This window comes from Halichoerus grypus, chromosome 4, assembly GCF_964656455.1.
Source record: "Halichoerus grypus chromosome 4, mHalGry1.hap1.1, whole genome shotgun sequence".
Taxonomy (NCBI): domain Eukaryota; kingdom Metazoa; phylum Chordata; class Mammalia; order Carnivora; family Phocidae; genus Halichoerus; species Halichoerus grypus.
In genome coordinates, this window is record NC_135715.1 from 157,322,110 (window position 1) to 157,338,089 (window position 15,980).

General features: G+C 37.8%; 1 protein-coding gene across 2 annotated transcripts in view; it reads left to right on the top strand.

The window, feature by feature from the left end:
• Nucleotides 1-15,980, top strand: part of PLCL1 (phospholipase C like 1 (inactive)) — a 336,573-nt gene that overhangs the window by 154,819 nt on the left and 165,774 nt on the right. The window contains exon 1 of one of the 2 annotated variants that reach the window (XM_078071154.1): nucleotides 7,139-7,288. The exons of the other annotated variant lie outside the window; for it this stretch is intronic. The gene's annotated coding sequence lies outside the window, so the exon portion shown is untranslated. Of the gene's footprint in view, nucleotides 1-7,138; nucleotides 7,289-15,980 lie in introns of those variants that run through there. 2 annotated transcript variants of the gene reach the window in all.

Sequence of the window (15,980 nt, forward strand, 5' to 3'; positions counted from 1 at the left end):
GAGCTAAGCCCAAGCGGTCACGTAAAATTCAGACTATGGAGGCCCCAAGAGGCTAATGTAGAGGTTCAAACAAGGTGATTACATAGTATAAAATTATCAGAGACCTCCTAATAATGATAATAATGAGAAACAGCTGTCATTTGGGGGTACTTACTAGGTTTTGGACTCTTTATATCTATTATCCTAAGGTAATCAGTTGGGAAGGTAGGATACAGTTCAGACTCCTATTCTTTGCATTGAAGGGCTTTCAGCATATCATAGCAGCAACTTAGTTTTCTAGTTTTCATTTCCATTCCTCTACTATCAATTATCGTATCTGGTCAGAATGGTCTATTTATGGTTCCCTACAAACATACCTTGCATTTTTTTTTAAAAAGTGGTTTTATTCACATATAATTCACATAACCATGCAATTTACCTATTTAAAGTATATAGCTCAGTGTTTTTTAGTATATTTATAAAGTTGTACAACCATCAGCACAATTTTAGAATATTCTCATTACCTCCTCCCAAAAAAACCCCATGCTCATTAGCAGCCATTCCCTTTCTCCTCTCTACCCACCCTTGTATAAACTACTAATCTACTATCAGTCTCTATAGATTTGCCTATTCTGATCATTTTGAGTAAATGGAACCATACCATCTGTGGTCTGGTCTGTGGCCAGAAAGACTGGCTTCTTTAACTTAGCATGATGTTTTCAGAGTTCATCCATGTTGTAGCATGTGTCAATACTTCATTCCTTTTTATTGCCAAATAATATTTTATTGTATGAATATACCATATTTTTTTTCCCAGTCATCAGTTGATGAACATATAGTTTGTTTCTACTTTTTGGGTATTATGAGTGTGCTGCTATGAATATTCATGTTCAAGTTTTTGTGTGAATACATGTTTTTATTTTTCTTGGGTATATACCTAAGAGTGTAAATCCAGGGTCATATGGTAACTCTGTGGTTAACCTTTTGAGGAAGTACTAGACTGTTTTCCACAGCAGCTACACCACTTTACATTCTCATCAGCAGTTCCTGAGGATTCTAATTCCTCCACACTCTTGCCGTTATTATTATCTCACCTTGTTATTATCTGTTTTTTTGATTATATCCATGCTAATGGGTGTGAAGTGGTATCACATGGCGGTTTTGATTTGAATTTCCCTGGTGACTAATGATGTTAAGCATCTTTCCATGGGCTTATTGATCATTTGTATATCTTCTTTGGAGAAATATCTATTCATAGCCTTTGCCCATCTTCAAAATGGATTTGTGTTTATATTATTGGGTTATAAGAGTTATTTATGTATTCTAGATAAAAGTCCCTAATCAGTTATATGAGCTTCAATATTTTCTCTCCTTCTATGGGTTGTCATTTTAGTTTCTTAATGATGAAACACAAAGGTTTTTAATTTTTAATGAAATCCAATATGTCTATTTTTTCTTTTTTTACATGTGCCTCTATTGTCATAATTAAAAAGCCATTGTCTAATCCGGGGTCATGAAGATTTACCCCTCAATTTTCTTCTAAGAATTTTATAGTTTTATCTCTTGCAGTTATGTCTTTTACTCATTTTGAAATATTTTTTTGGGAGGGAGGGAGTGACAGAGAGAGAGTGAGTGGGGAGGGGCAGAGGGAGACAGAGAGAGAGAATCCTAAGCAGGCTTCACACTCAGCACAGAGCCCGACATGGGGCTTGATCTCACAACCCTGAGATCATGACCTGAGCCGAAATTAAGAGTCGGATGCTTAACCAACTGAGCCACCTAGGCACCCCACTAAATTTTGTGTATGGTGTGAGTTAGGGGTCCAATGTCATTCTTTTGCATATGGATATCCAGTTGTTTCTCCACAATGTTGCATTTTTGAACTTTTATTTATTCCCAGAATGCTCTTCTGTCTTCTTTTTGGCTGTTGAAATCCTTTGAGTCACCTCACCTTTTGCTTCCTATAAGTCTTTTGACCACCTTAAGTTAAAGTGATTTCTCTCCTTTTAACTTATCTTTTCATGGGTATGTACCTTTTCTCTCTGCATAACTAGAGCCCAAAACTATACCTTATACCCTCTGTGACCTGTGAAGTATCAACTGATCAGTGTCCCTTAATGCACTATCAAAGTCAGTGGAAGACTGGAAGAGTAATGGGCTTTGGTCCTATAATTCTGATGTTCTTAATAGTTTCATGTGTGACTATGTTTGAGTTGCAGGAGGTTATCAGAGGTGTTACAGCTCTTTCATGTTGATATCCTGTAGATTCTTATGAGCTTATTGACAATTATGTTAAGTACATTAACAATTCTAGTTTATACTGCATTTTATTTATTTTTTTAAAATTTTTTAAAAGTTTTTTATTTATTTGACACAGAGAGAGCGAGCGAGTGAGTGAGAGAGAGAGAGCAAGCACAAGCAGGGGGAATGGCAGGCAGGGGAGAAGCAGACTCCCCGCTGAGCAAGGAGCCCGATGTGGGGCTCAATCCCAGGACTCAGGATCATGACCTGAGCCTATGGCAGACACTTAACTGACTGAGCCACCCAGGTGCCCCTATACTGAATTTTAAAGAATAATAATATTGATATTTATATAAAGCTTTCAGGATTTGGTAAATAATTTCTAATATTTGCTTTTTGTGTGAAGAGAATTTGGGAATAAGGTCTCATATGAAAAATTCTATGTTATTCATATTCATATTAGATATTCTTATTAGATATTCTAATATTCATATTAGATATTCTTATTATGAATGTCTAATATGCTTTTACCTTCAATGATTGACAGAATGAGACAGTTTTTGTAACACTGTAGATTAGTGAATATTCTGCAAATTGGTATGGGTGTTTTTTTCCTGAATTATACATTGGTAACCCTGCCATTTCCTGGTTTAATAGAGAATTGTCTGCCATTTGGTTTCTCAGTGAGGATGTGGTTTAGGGAATAAGGTTGTATTTCATGAGAAATTCTGTAGGTTGTTTTGTTCCCTTTACTGATCGATAGAATGGGATATGTCTTATGCACATATGGCAGATCAGTAGATATTCTACAAGGTGCACTTGTCTTTTTCTGAGGTTTATAATACTGAACCACCCACCTATGCAGACATATGAGGACAGGTCTTCCATGAGGTATTCTTGGGAAGGTGGCATCCACAAGTTCTACATTCCTTGATACTTTAAAATCCAATAATCTCACAATTCTGTAATATATAAAATATTCCCAGATATAACTAGCTCCTTTCCAAATGGCCATGGGAGCCTAGAAGAGCAAAAGAGGTCTCTCAACCAACCAGACTCTCAATAATGTCACAAGATTTTGCTTAGGAAATTGAAATTGTCTTTTTGTTACTATGTTTTTTCATTGCATTTCTTGTTCTGGTGGTTTCCAGAACAGTGCAATGTTAGTAACTGCAGGCTACTTCCTTCCTTACCCCTTTCTGAGATATTAGAATGGTCTGGGTGATCTGAAGACTGGTTCAGAGATGGTTGTTTTATTATCTCAGAGTGAGTGGTTTAAAAAGACAGTTTACACAGAATTACCCTCAAAGTGTGTGTGTGCATTTAGTATATATTGTACTCTGCATTTTTACAGGATGTATGCAGTGGAATTTGTACTCTATAATACAGATGAGCTATCTGGTTTCTCAAGGCTAGCCTCTGAGTTAATTAGGTGGAACTGTCTTCCAGATGTGTCAGATAGTTCCAGGCAAGTAGTAACTATTTATAGTTGCTTCTCCATTGGTGCCAGAAGTAACTTTGCTCTCCCCCGAATTCCCTCAGCATTTTATCTGTCTTGCTGCTCTCATCACCTTCCACCCCCTGTTGTAGCTTAGCTCTAGCTATCTACTTTATCTCCCTGTTTCCTTTTCACATAGTTTGACTCATGATGTTCACTTAATAGATGTGGTAATCACTGGTGTTGGACATCAAATATTCCAGTTCTCAGCTTTCTGGGCAGGTGATAGGATCATACTTCGCACCGCCTTTGGCTACATGACTCGCTTTGGCATAGAAGTAATGCATGTCACTGCATTTAATAGCCAGTGTTCAACTCTACTTTCCCTTCCTCTTAACTGTGATTGTGTGATGGGATGAAATCTGAGTCTCCGAATGGCTTCCAAAACCAGAGCCCCCTGTTGACCAGCAAAAGATGTGTAGTTTGAGTAAAAAAATATTTTTAGTGCTTTAAATAGTTGAGATGTTGGGGTTGTTTGTACACATCATAACTAGCCCATTCTGACAGATGCACTAGATCTGTACTTCCAGTACAGTAGCCACCAGCCATATGTGGCTATCAAACCCTTGAAGTATGGCTGTCCAGCTGGAGATGTGCCATATGTATGAAACACATACTGGATTTTGAAGACTTAGTATGAAAAAAGTATGTAAAAGATCCCATTAGTAATTTTTAAATGTGGTTTACATGTTGAAATGATATTTTAGGTATAGTGGGTTAAATAAAGTATATTATTAAAATTCATTCCCCCCTTTACTTTTTTAAAAATTATACATGTGATTGTATTATCTTTCTGTTGGACAGTGCTGCACTGAACCATAAACTTATTGAAGACAAGAGCTCTATCTTTCACTCTTGTTCTCCTACAACATCCCACAGTATCTGGGATATGGGATATGGTAAATAAATATAAGTTTAATGAGTGAACTATGTCTCCATTTATATTTAGTTTAACATTAATGCAGTATTCACCATGAAGCTTATTTGTATCTTTGTGTTTAATAATTTCCTCTTTTAGTTCCTTTAGCTAAAGAATAAAAATGCTCAATCTTTTTAAACCATCAGAAAATTGAATGCTATGCTTTTATGTTGTTTGTGTTATGTTAATGTTTTAAAATGTTGCACACTGCAAAAATGCTGGGATTATGGTTATTAAATATGTGACCTAATCAAAATTTTAGCATGGTTAATCCCAATGGCCAGCATTTTTATATCATTGTAAAAATAACCAAGAAGTCCCTATTTGTTTAGTCATATTGTGACCTTTATTTATTTGCCAATGTCATCCATTTTTGTTATTTATATTATTGTTTTGCCCTTTGTATGAGGCCTTATGCTACAAATCAAAAGGAAACAGGGAGAAACAGAGCACCCTGAGAACCTTCTGCAACAACAAATGTGGATGACTCCTTATATGAGGAAGCAGGGCTTTCAGGTTCTAGATGAATGAGACAGAAAGCAAAATAGGTGGTGAAAGGAGCCCTTGAAAGTAACATGTCTTGGGGCACCTGGGTGGCTCAGTCAGTTAAGCATCTGCCTCCAGCTTAAGTCATGATCTCAGGGTCCTGGGATGGAACCCTGCATTGGGGCTCCCTACTCAGCTGGGAGTCTGCTTCTCACTCTCCCTCTGCCCCTCCCCCCAGCTCATTCTCTCTCTCTCTCTCTCTCACTCTCTCTTTCAAATAAATAAAGTCTTTATATAAAAAAAGTAGCACGTCTTTAAAAAATAAAGAGTGGAGCATAGGGAATATAGTCAATGGTATTGTAATAACGTTGTATGGTGACAGATGGTAGCTACGCTTGTGGTGAGCTAGCAAACTTAGATTTAGGCTTAAACGTAGACTTGTTGAATCACTATGTTGTACACCTGAAACTAATATAAATTGTGTGTCAACTATACTTCAACCAACAAACAAAAGAGTAAGCTGAGACTTTTAGGAAAAAAAAATGGGTGGAGGAAACACGAAGTAACAAAGATGCTAGAAAAAATTATAAGCACTTAATAAATTATAGCTATTGGCATAGGATTGTATGAACCTGGAGGGAGTTATGGAAGGACATATACTAGGCTATTCTATTGGCTCAGGAGGCACAGGGGAAGGAGATAGATACCTCCATCAAAAGAAGCAAGGACTTGTCTACAAACCAACTTATATATAATTTGCACAAAATCCTATGTTATGAGTACATGCATAGAAATACATATGACACGGTGGTTACCAAAATATTAGTGATAATTCTCTTTCTGGGTGGTGGCTGAATTTTGGATAATTTTACTTTCTTTGTTATACATTTGACTTCTTTTCCCAAATGGGCATTTTGTTTAATCAGTAAATAATCTGATCTGGCATTTTTGCATTTATGACAAAGTTTAAAGTTTAGGACAAAGTTTAAGGATCCAATCAGAAGTTGTCTCTATTAGTTGTATTCCATTGAAATGACTGTCAAGTTATTATACATAAAAAAAGAGAAGTAATTAGAAATGTATTAAATAAATGTGTTCATTCCAGTTACCAGGGACTATTTTAAATGCACCTATTAATAGGTGTGGTAGCCTCTTCCATGAGTTAGCCCTGAATTTCCTTTCTAACTGACAAAGCGAAATAGCTGGTTCAGATTATGGAAGCATCTTATCTGAAAGTGAACATTTCTTCAGAGAGAAAGAAAATGCTTTTGTAAGATTATAAAGGATTTGGGAATTACGCCATGAGGGCACATGCTGAGCAATGTAAGTTTTTGAGGCAGGGTGCCAAGTTTTGTCAAAGAAAGGCAAATATGGGGTTTGTTTTGCAATATCTGGAAAATTTGGAACTCCAATTTCTTGGAAAATCTTTCCAAGATAAATTTAGTGTGAAGACATTCTACTTCAAAAAATTACATATAGCAAGAGGAAAGTAAAAACAAAGTGCAACAAGATGTTAGATGAGAAAAGGAGGTTTTTCTCCTCCCAAAGAGATTGTAACCTTGTTGAATTCAGTTTCGAGCCTGACAACCTCATAGAAAACATCCTTGTAAGGTTAATTTTGCTAACTCCTGAGTAAGGGCAAAGTAAAAAAATTATCTTTCACCATCAGTTCACTTTTCTTCATCTTTAAAAGTGTGCAAAAGATGAGGTGTTATGTATTCAAAAGCATTCTGAATCTCTGGGGGTTCCTGAGCAAGTCATTGAAACTTTCTGGGTCCCATTTTTCTCATTTGTCTAATATGGAGGATTTGGATTGTAAAACCTGCTATGTTTTCTCCTAGGTTTTATTTTTTAAAACAAAATGAAACTTTTTATGATTTTTGACATAAACTGTTTGATGTGTATCAGTAAAAAAAGATTTTTTTTATTAAGGTTTGGTTCTTCTATGATGTGAAAAGCCCTGTGGGTGAGTTTATAGTGTTGCCTAGAACTATGACATCCCCCAACGTCCCTTTGAGTTTTCCACACACTTTGAAAGCCTCTGCTTGGTTGCCAGAAGGGTCGTGGTGATTGACAGGAAGAATCCAACCGATACGGGTTCATGTCTGTATCTACAATATGGCTGTCCGGACTTGGAGACTCAGAAATACTCACTCCATCTCCAGGTAAGTATCCCTTGCCCTCAAGTCTTCTTGGAAACACCCTGCTGATGGTGACTCTGCCTGCCTTTGGTGGGACATCTGCTCAGGTTCTTGAAGAAACACAGTCGGGGCCTTTATCAGGCAAGTCCCAGCTGCTCTGAGAGGCTCCTGGCCAGAACAGTGCATACAACAGGTGTGCACTCTGGAGCCACAGAAGACAACACATGCATTTTGCTCTGGGACCATTTCTCTCCATTCCTCTTCATCAGCTTTGGAGCTGGTAGGAGTCAGTCCAGGAGATTTTTGAACAACTTTTGAAGGTAAATTCCAGGTGACCTTGAGACTTGACTCTCTGAAAGAGGGTATTTTAAGCCTGCTTGATGTGTTTACCGTACTCCAATTGAAGAAAACTTGTGAATGGCTTTTTCATTAATACTGCATTTATTGAGTGCCTACCAAATGCCATCTTGGTGACAAATATGAAAAAACAAAACAGGATAACGCAATAAAGACTAGGAGATACTAATTAAGGAACTAATTAAGATTGGGATAGCTTCATTAAGGAGATAGCATTTTCTCCCTGGTAAAAAGAAAGAGCCAGCCATAAAAAGGTCTGGTGTTAGGATATTTCAGGCCGAGGGACTAGCCTCTGGAAAGATAGGATGAGCTTCATATGTTCAAAGAACAGAAAGAAGGCCAATGTGGCCAGAGTACAGTGTGTGCTGGAGAGAATGACAGGAGTTGAGGTCACAGAGGTGGGCTGGTGTGAGGGCAGGTGAACCTTGTAGGGAAAAGTTTGGATTTCATTGTAAGAGCATTGTGAGGGTTTAAGCAGGAGAAGGACACCATCTGATTTCTGTTTCTCATGGTTCCTCTGGCTATTTGGTGGAGAATGGATGATTGGAAGAGTATGGAGGAGGATTAGGGAGTTAATAATCCAGTAATCCAGGTAAGAGATGATGGTGACTCAGACAAGATTAGTGGCGACTGAGAAGGAGAGAGATGTCATGGGTTTGGGACATATTTTAGGGGAGAGTCCATGAGGCTTTTAATGGATGCTTATAGGAGAATAAGAAAAAGCACAAATCAAGGATGATTCCTTTGATTTGGGCTTGAATAACTGGGTGGATGGTGGTTCCATTTACTGAGGATGGAAGACCTGGAGAGGGACTGGTTTGGAAGCACACGAGGAATTCTGTTTTTGCTGTTAAGTTTGCGCTGCCCATTAGATATTGAAGGGGTGATGTCAGAGAGGTCGCTTGGACCTCATTGGAAAGGCCCAGACTGGAGATTTAAATTTGGGAATCATTTGCACTGACCTACTATGAATTTTGAAAAGCGAGATAAATTACGGGACTGGCTTATAATTTTCTCTTGAGTGTGTGCTACTTTCAGTCAGGAAAAAAAAAAAAAGATCTTTTATAGAATGATATGGTAATTATTACTTATTGCTTAGGCTTTTTGTAATCATTGATTATCAGACAGAATAACCACATTGCTTTTATCTGATAATTAGAGTTAATTTGCAAGTACTGATAATAGGCTGACTCACTGAATAAACAAAATACAGAGCACAAAGTTTGTCTCCACAATCATGTGGGTGAAATTTCTCTTCATGTCTTTGTAGGCTCAGGGTTGCTGAATTCTTGAGAGTTTAATTCAGAATTTTCATTGGTAAGCCAATGGCTTTATTCTCTAATAATATTGTGTACTTCAGGAGAAACACTTTGGGGGAAATTCTTATCCCCGCCTCCCACTCACCCTCATCTGAGCTGTACCTTTGAAAGCTGTTTGCACTGGCTGACCTAGAAACTTGGAAGCCAGCTGTGGTAATAGAGATGCTTCACCTTATTGAGTGTCCGCTAAATGTCTGTCACGATGCTGGGTGTTTTGCGTAGGTTATCTTGAAATTTTACTAACCCCCCTGCAATGTTGGCATTTTTATTTCCCTTTTAACGGTGAGTAAACAAAAGCTTAAGGTCACGTGGCTAGTAAATGGCAGAGTCTGGATTCACCTCTAGGTCTGTCTGGTCCCAAACTTATTTACAATTTATTCTGCCAGGTTGTTAAACTACCAAAATTCCCCTTAGTTTATTCTCCCAGCCCTGTTTTCCCCTATCAACCCTTTTATATCTTTCTAGCCAACTACTCAATTAGCTACCACCCACATTTCTCTTTTTAAAAATGGTCACCGGAGATGCACATGCCCACCCTGTGATACTTCTGCTTTCTATCTATAGATTTCAGCCCCTGCCATACCTGCCTTCTCCTCAACCATGCCCTTCTTCTACATTCTAGGATTCTATTAGTTAAGCAAACCTCATGTTCTTTAGTCTTTCCCTTCAACGTTTCCCTATACTCTTGCCAAAACTCAGTCTTGGCCTCATTCTAAGTTATAAGTTCCTGAGCCAAATCCATCCCTAGTGGTCACTTCTTTCACTTTCTCTGGCTCTCAGATTGAGGAGCAGGGGTCAGCAAATTTCCTGCTTCCCATTACAACCAGACTATTGTTTGCTCGTTGTCTCTCAAGAACTTGTGTTTTGAACTGTCCTCTATTGTTGTATACCGCACTTTTTCTATCTTATATTCAACTCACACCTTCTGCTTGCTTTTTGCCCCATTGAGAGCCTGTTTTTGTAGACTTCCTCTCTTCTAGCATCTCAGGAACTTAAACCCTTGTCTGCTGTTCCTGCCCCTGGCTTCACAGATCTCTGGCCCCTCGATCTTAAGCAACTTTATCTCTGTGATGCTCTTGCCCCTTACAGGCACTGCCACACTTCTCATCTGAAACGGTCTTCTCAGATGATTTTGGTTATGGGTCTACCTCTTCTCAGTCTTCTCTCATTGTAACAGCTGCTTGCCTCATCTATTGCCCTTACATGCCACATTGGCCTCACCTGCCTTCCTGTCCATATGGACATTTTGGTCCACCATTTAAACTCAGGGCTTGCTAGTTTCATGGCCTTCAGGTTCTGGTTCCCATGTCTTACTTTACTCGCTCTGCAAATCTATAATTCTGAATAGACTCCACCATATGATTTCTCTACTCCTGTTCTCACATTACTGAGCTAAAAAAAAAAAAAGTCATAAACCTGTTTTTTTTTTACAATAAGGAAAATTTATTATAACACTTTTGCACATAGTCAAAAGTCCCATGGGTAGTTAAATCAGTGACTCATAACATCATCAAAAACCTGGGATCTTTCCATTCTCCCCCCACCTGTTGTTCCTACTAGGTTAGCTTCAGTCTAACTAGTTATCTTTATGATTACAGGACAGCAGCTGCAGTTCTGGGGGCCATAGAGAAATAACACTCAGCAGAAAAGTTGGTCTGATTGATCTTGCCACAATTATCAACCCACAATTAGACTTCTGACTCTATTGCAATCTCACTGCTAATTAGCTCCCACATGTGTTCCCCAATGGGACTAGCCTGAGTTTTTTCCAATCCCAATCTTATTAAGACTCAACATTTTCTCCCTTATCTGTTCCTATAGCCAATACCCTTTGGTCCTATCCATTCACTCCATTTTACCTACCCCTGATAAGTGACTCTTCCTGAAGCATGGTGTTGAGTATGCTACCTTTTTCAACACACTTGCAGTGGATCCCTCAAGTTCAGACTCCTTTGTGTGACATTCAAGATCCATCATGACCTGGCCCTATACTACATTTTCAATCTTAACTTCCATTACTCCTATTCATGTACCCAATGAGCCAATCAGACTGAAAATTCCTGATCATTCCTTCAATGCTCCCAGTTTTTTTCCACCTCTATTTTTGTTCCATTTTTCTGAAGAGGACATCCCCTCAACTCTGCAAATGAAATTACTACACACTTTAAGGTTTAACTCCAGTGTTACTTACTATAAAAGCTTTCCTGATTTCCCTAATTCCCAGCAAGAAATTACAGTCTTTTCGGAATTTTGAAGTTAACTATTTTTGGCATTCTTTATTTTGTATGATTATTTTTATATACCTCCATGTCAATTGGTCTGTAGCCCCAGTTTTTAATATTTCCCACTAATATTATTTGAACAGTTCTTCAAGTGTTTGGTTGTTTTAGTTGTTGTTTAGACTTTTTTTTTTGGCCTCTGATCCTAGTATCTGCTATATGCTTAGAGGACATCCGGCTTTGGGGCCCTCTGGGACTGTACATAATTTTGCCTGGAAAAAGCCCAAACACTATAACAAAAATTGTTCCCCTGGGTATTTAGTTCTATTGATATGAGGTTGTTTGTGTCTTTTCAGTTTTATTTATTTATTTATGTATTTATTTATTTATGTATTTATTTATTTATGATTTTATTTATTTGAGAGAGAGAGAGTTTGGGCAGGGGGAGGAGCAGAGGGAGAAGGACAAGTAGACTCCATGCTGAGCATGGAGCCCAATGCAGGGCTTGATCCCATGACCCTGAGATCATGACCCTGAGATCACAACCAGAGCTGAAACCGAGAGTTGGATGCTCAACTGACTGAACCACCCGGGTGCCCCTGTCTTTTCAGTTTTAATACAGTGTTTTAATTAAAAAACATAGCAAAGAATATTTAAACAAGTATTATCAAGTTAACATTGAGGTACCCAGTTTTTTTTAAACATTACTTAACTATATTGATCTTATCTTTAAATCTGTCTCCTTCTCTCCATTCATACTGCTGGTACCTCATTTCTGATGCTCACCACCTCTCTCTGCCACTAGTTTCTTCCTACTGCTATCTGTCCACAGCAGAGTTGTCTCAACCCCAAACAAATCTTGTGATGCCACTTCTCTGCTTATACACATTTTCTGATTCTCTGTTGCTTCTAGAAGTAAGTCCAAATTCACTTGTGGGACTTTAAATTCTCTTTAAATTTCCAGTTGCCTTCCTCATGATCTTCTGAGGCCTGAAATATCCTCGTTTCTTACCCCTGCAAATTCCCATTGATCATTTAAGACAAGCTCAGATATTACCTTGTCTGTGAGACTCTTCCTGCCATCCTCAGAGAGTGGCTCCTTTTCTGTACCCTTCCTTCCTTCCTTCCTTCCTTCTTGTGTTGAAATCCAGGTGGTGAAAAATGCTGGTATATAACACATAAGTCTTTATTTTATTGTATTTTTTTAAAAAAATTTCAAGTTTTTATTTAAATTCTAGTAAGTAACATATAGTGTAATATTAGTTCCAGGAGTAGAATTTAGTGATTCATCACTTAGATATAATACTCAGTCTTTAAATATGGACTGTATGAGGCTGTACAGGGAAAAATACAAGAAAATGACAATATAGAAGGATTGGTTGGGATCAAATTTGAAAACCCCGGAAGCATTAGAAATACTTAGTGCCTGATTAGATGTCGTGGAATGCAGAAAGTGGAAGAAAATAGAATAATCCCCAAATTTCTGTCTTGAGTGACACAGTAGGTATATGAACATCCACAGAGATAGGAAATAAAAGGAAAGAGGAGGCCAGGTGGGTAGTATGAGCTTAGTTTTGATGTACCTCTAAGATATCTGAGTGGACATGTTCAGCGCACAGTGGGATTTGTGGATTTCACCTGAGCTCAGGTGAAATAAATTTCTAGGGGGTTCCAATAAGCAAAAGGCAGTTGATGTATACCTTTCTTTTGTTTCCATACCAAATTGTAACATAATTATCTGTTGATATGCCTTGGTTCCTTCATAAAGGCACAGACTCATTATTCCATCTGGTATCCTATCACGTTCTTTTGTACATAAATATTTAACATGAGAGAATGAATGTGTGAGTTCACTTAGCTGTGCCTTAATCATGAGTGATTGAAAAATGTAATTAAGTCATTTAGTAAATAATTTATTGAGCACCTTCTATGTACTTGGCAGTGTCCTTGACACTGGAAATACAGCAATGAAAATGACAGTGGGGGGGACAATAAGAAAATAAATAAACAAGATAATAACTGATAATAGCTAGTACTACAGAGTTTTTATTATGTGTCAGGCCCTGTTTAACATGAATTTAAAATGTTAATCCTCACAAAATCCTATAAAGTAGGTGGTAATAAGTTCAATGAGGGAAATTAAATAGGGTAATACAGAAACAAGTGACTCCGCCAGAGGTGGTAGTTCAGTACTTTGGTTGGAATGGTCAGAGAAGGCTCTCAGAGGTTACATTTGAGCTGAGCTGTGAAGGAGCTAGCCATCAGGAGATCTGGAGGAGGGATGTTGTATGCACAGTTCAAGTAAATTAAAAACCTTCTTTTTTTTTTTTAGTGCTAAAAGAACAAAAACTTTTCTTAAGCATTGAAGTTACATTCACTAGCCTTAAAATACACCACATTTCCATCCACCTACAATCAATCAAACCAGCAGTAGTTCTTCCTGTACAATGTGAGGTTAGGTCAAATGATCTTCCAATGTACATTAAATCACCCACTTAGCTCCTGTGGGTGGGGATTGGGGAATTACACCTACCTTTCTAAGCACTAATGTATGACAAAGATCCTCTGGGAAATTATATGAAAACAGATGTAAAGAAATGATTCTGACTAAACGAAGTTTGGCAACACTAAATCATAGAGGTTATGTCCGCTTTATCTGCTCAGATTACATTCTTAATGAGAAAGTTCTCAAGAACAAGCAGTGATAAGCCATCCCTTTTTTATTCATCTTTTCCCTCAGCTATATAGGTATTTTGCAAAGAAATCATATTGACACATAACATTTACTCCTTTTCAACCATTTAGGGCAACTCTGAAGACTAGTTGTTGGAAATACCTTTTATTTTCCTTCCTGTTCTCAGATAGAGTTTCTTTTTAAAAAAAAAAAATTATTTATTTACTTTTGAGAGAATGAGAAAGAGAGAGAGGAGGGGTAGATGGGGAGGGAGAGGGGAGGGAGAGGGACAAGCAGACTCCGTGCTGAGTGCGGAGCCCGACTTGGGGCTCCATCTCAGGGTCCTGAGCCAGAATCAAGAGTCTGATGCTTAAATGACTGAGCCACCCAGGCACTCCTTAAATAGAGTTTTTTTTTTTTTTTTTTTTTTTTTTTTTTTAAAGATTTTATTTATTTATTTGAGAGAGAGAGAATGAGAGAGAACACATGAGAGGGGGGAGGGTCAGAGGCAGAAGCAGACTCCCTGCCGAGCAGGGAGCCCGATGCGGGACTCGATCCAGGGACTCCAGGATCATGACCTGAGCCGAAGGCAGTCGCTTAACCAACTGAGCCACCCAGGCGCCCTAAATAGAGTTTTTGATGAGAACATGATGGCTAAAAGTAGAGAGGAAGTTCGTTAAGGGCCTGAAATGTCTGTCTATTCCAGAAAGGAGATTCCACTTTCCAAAATGAATTTATCTGTAATAATCAGTAAAATAAATCAATGTGGAAAGACCTCAGATGAGGGGCATGATGAAAATTAGTACCATACTATGGGAAAGAAGCTGAGAAGAGATATTCCAATCCAGTGGCCTCAGTTTACAAATGGGGAAAGGCCAACATCTTTTCAAAGTCACAGCCTTGAAGTAATGGGATTCTGGGTAGCATTTCCTGGTAGACTTTTGAGTTTACCTAGCATTTTGCATTTATAATCTTATCTGTAGATTTTGATCATTTTAACTTAAATAAGAGGCTTTGTAATATTGTCATAAATTTTAAATTTAATTATATTATTTTGTCTTAAAGAAGGGGGAAGGAGCAATGGGGAGTTGCTATTCAATGGGTATAAAGTTTCAGTTATACAAAATAAGTAAGTTCTAGAGATCTGTTGTATAACACTATGCCTATAGTTAACAATACTGTATTATGCACTTAAAACTTTGTTAAGAAGGTAGATCTTATGTTAACTGTTCTTACCACAATAATAATAAAAAAACTCTCCCCCGTGCTTTCTAAGAAATTAAACGTTTCCTACTTTTTTATTTCATTCTTTTTGTTTCTTTGGGGTACTTGGCCAACTCTTGGAATTCTCCTGCAGTTTAGTCCAAATTTTGTTTCTAAAATTTTACAGGTCTACAAATATAGATACAGTTTATAGTTTATAGTCTATAGTATATAATCTATAGTTTATAGGTATTTAAAATTTGGAAACTACTGACCTTTCTGGGTAATAATTAGTTATAGGACTCTTACATGTATAAACTTTCATATACCACTTCATATATTAAGTGGGCCTTACCATTGTTTTGCTTCCTTTTGTGATATAAACACGAGGTAGCCTGAGCTGTTGAGAGAGTAGCTATGATCCAGATGACTGGATACTACAGTATATATTACAGGATAGTACAAGCCAGGATGGGAGCCTTGCATGATCTTGCTTCCATCCTTAGCTACAAATCAACTGGCTTCTCTTAAGAAAAGAAGAGCCTCAACAATTTGTTGATCCAAGCCTTTTAAATATCAATATTTCTCTAATAATTGTTTTATTTGTCTAAACTTTAAGGTGTGGTCTTTCTTTTAGTGAAGTGGCTGCTTAATTTTAAGGAGGAAATATAAAAAATTGGTTTACAAATTAGCAATTTCTTAAAAAAGATTTTATTGAGAGAGAGCATATGGAGTAAGGGGCAGAGGGAGAAGGAGAGAAAGAATCCCAAGCAGACTCTGGGCTGAGCACGGAGCCCAACGCCGGGCTCAATCTCACGACCCTGAGATCATGACTTGAGCTGAAATCAGGAGTCAGACGCTCAACCGACAGAGTCACCCAGATGCCCCACAAATTAACCATTTTTGATAGAATGGATTTTAGTTAATAATTTAAAAAATATTTT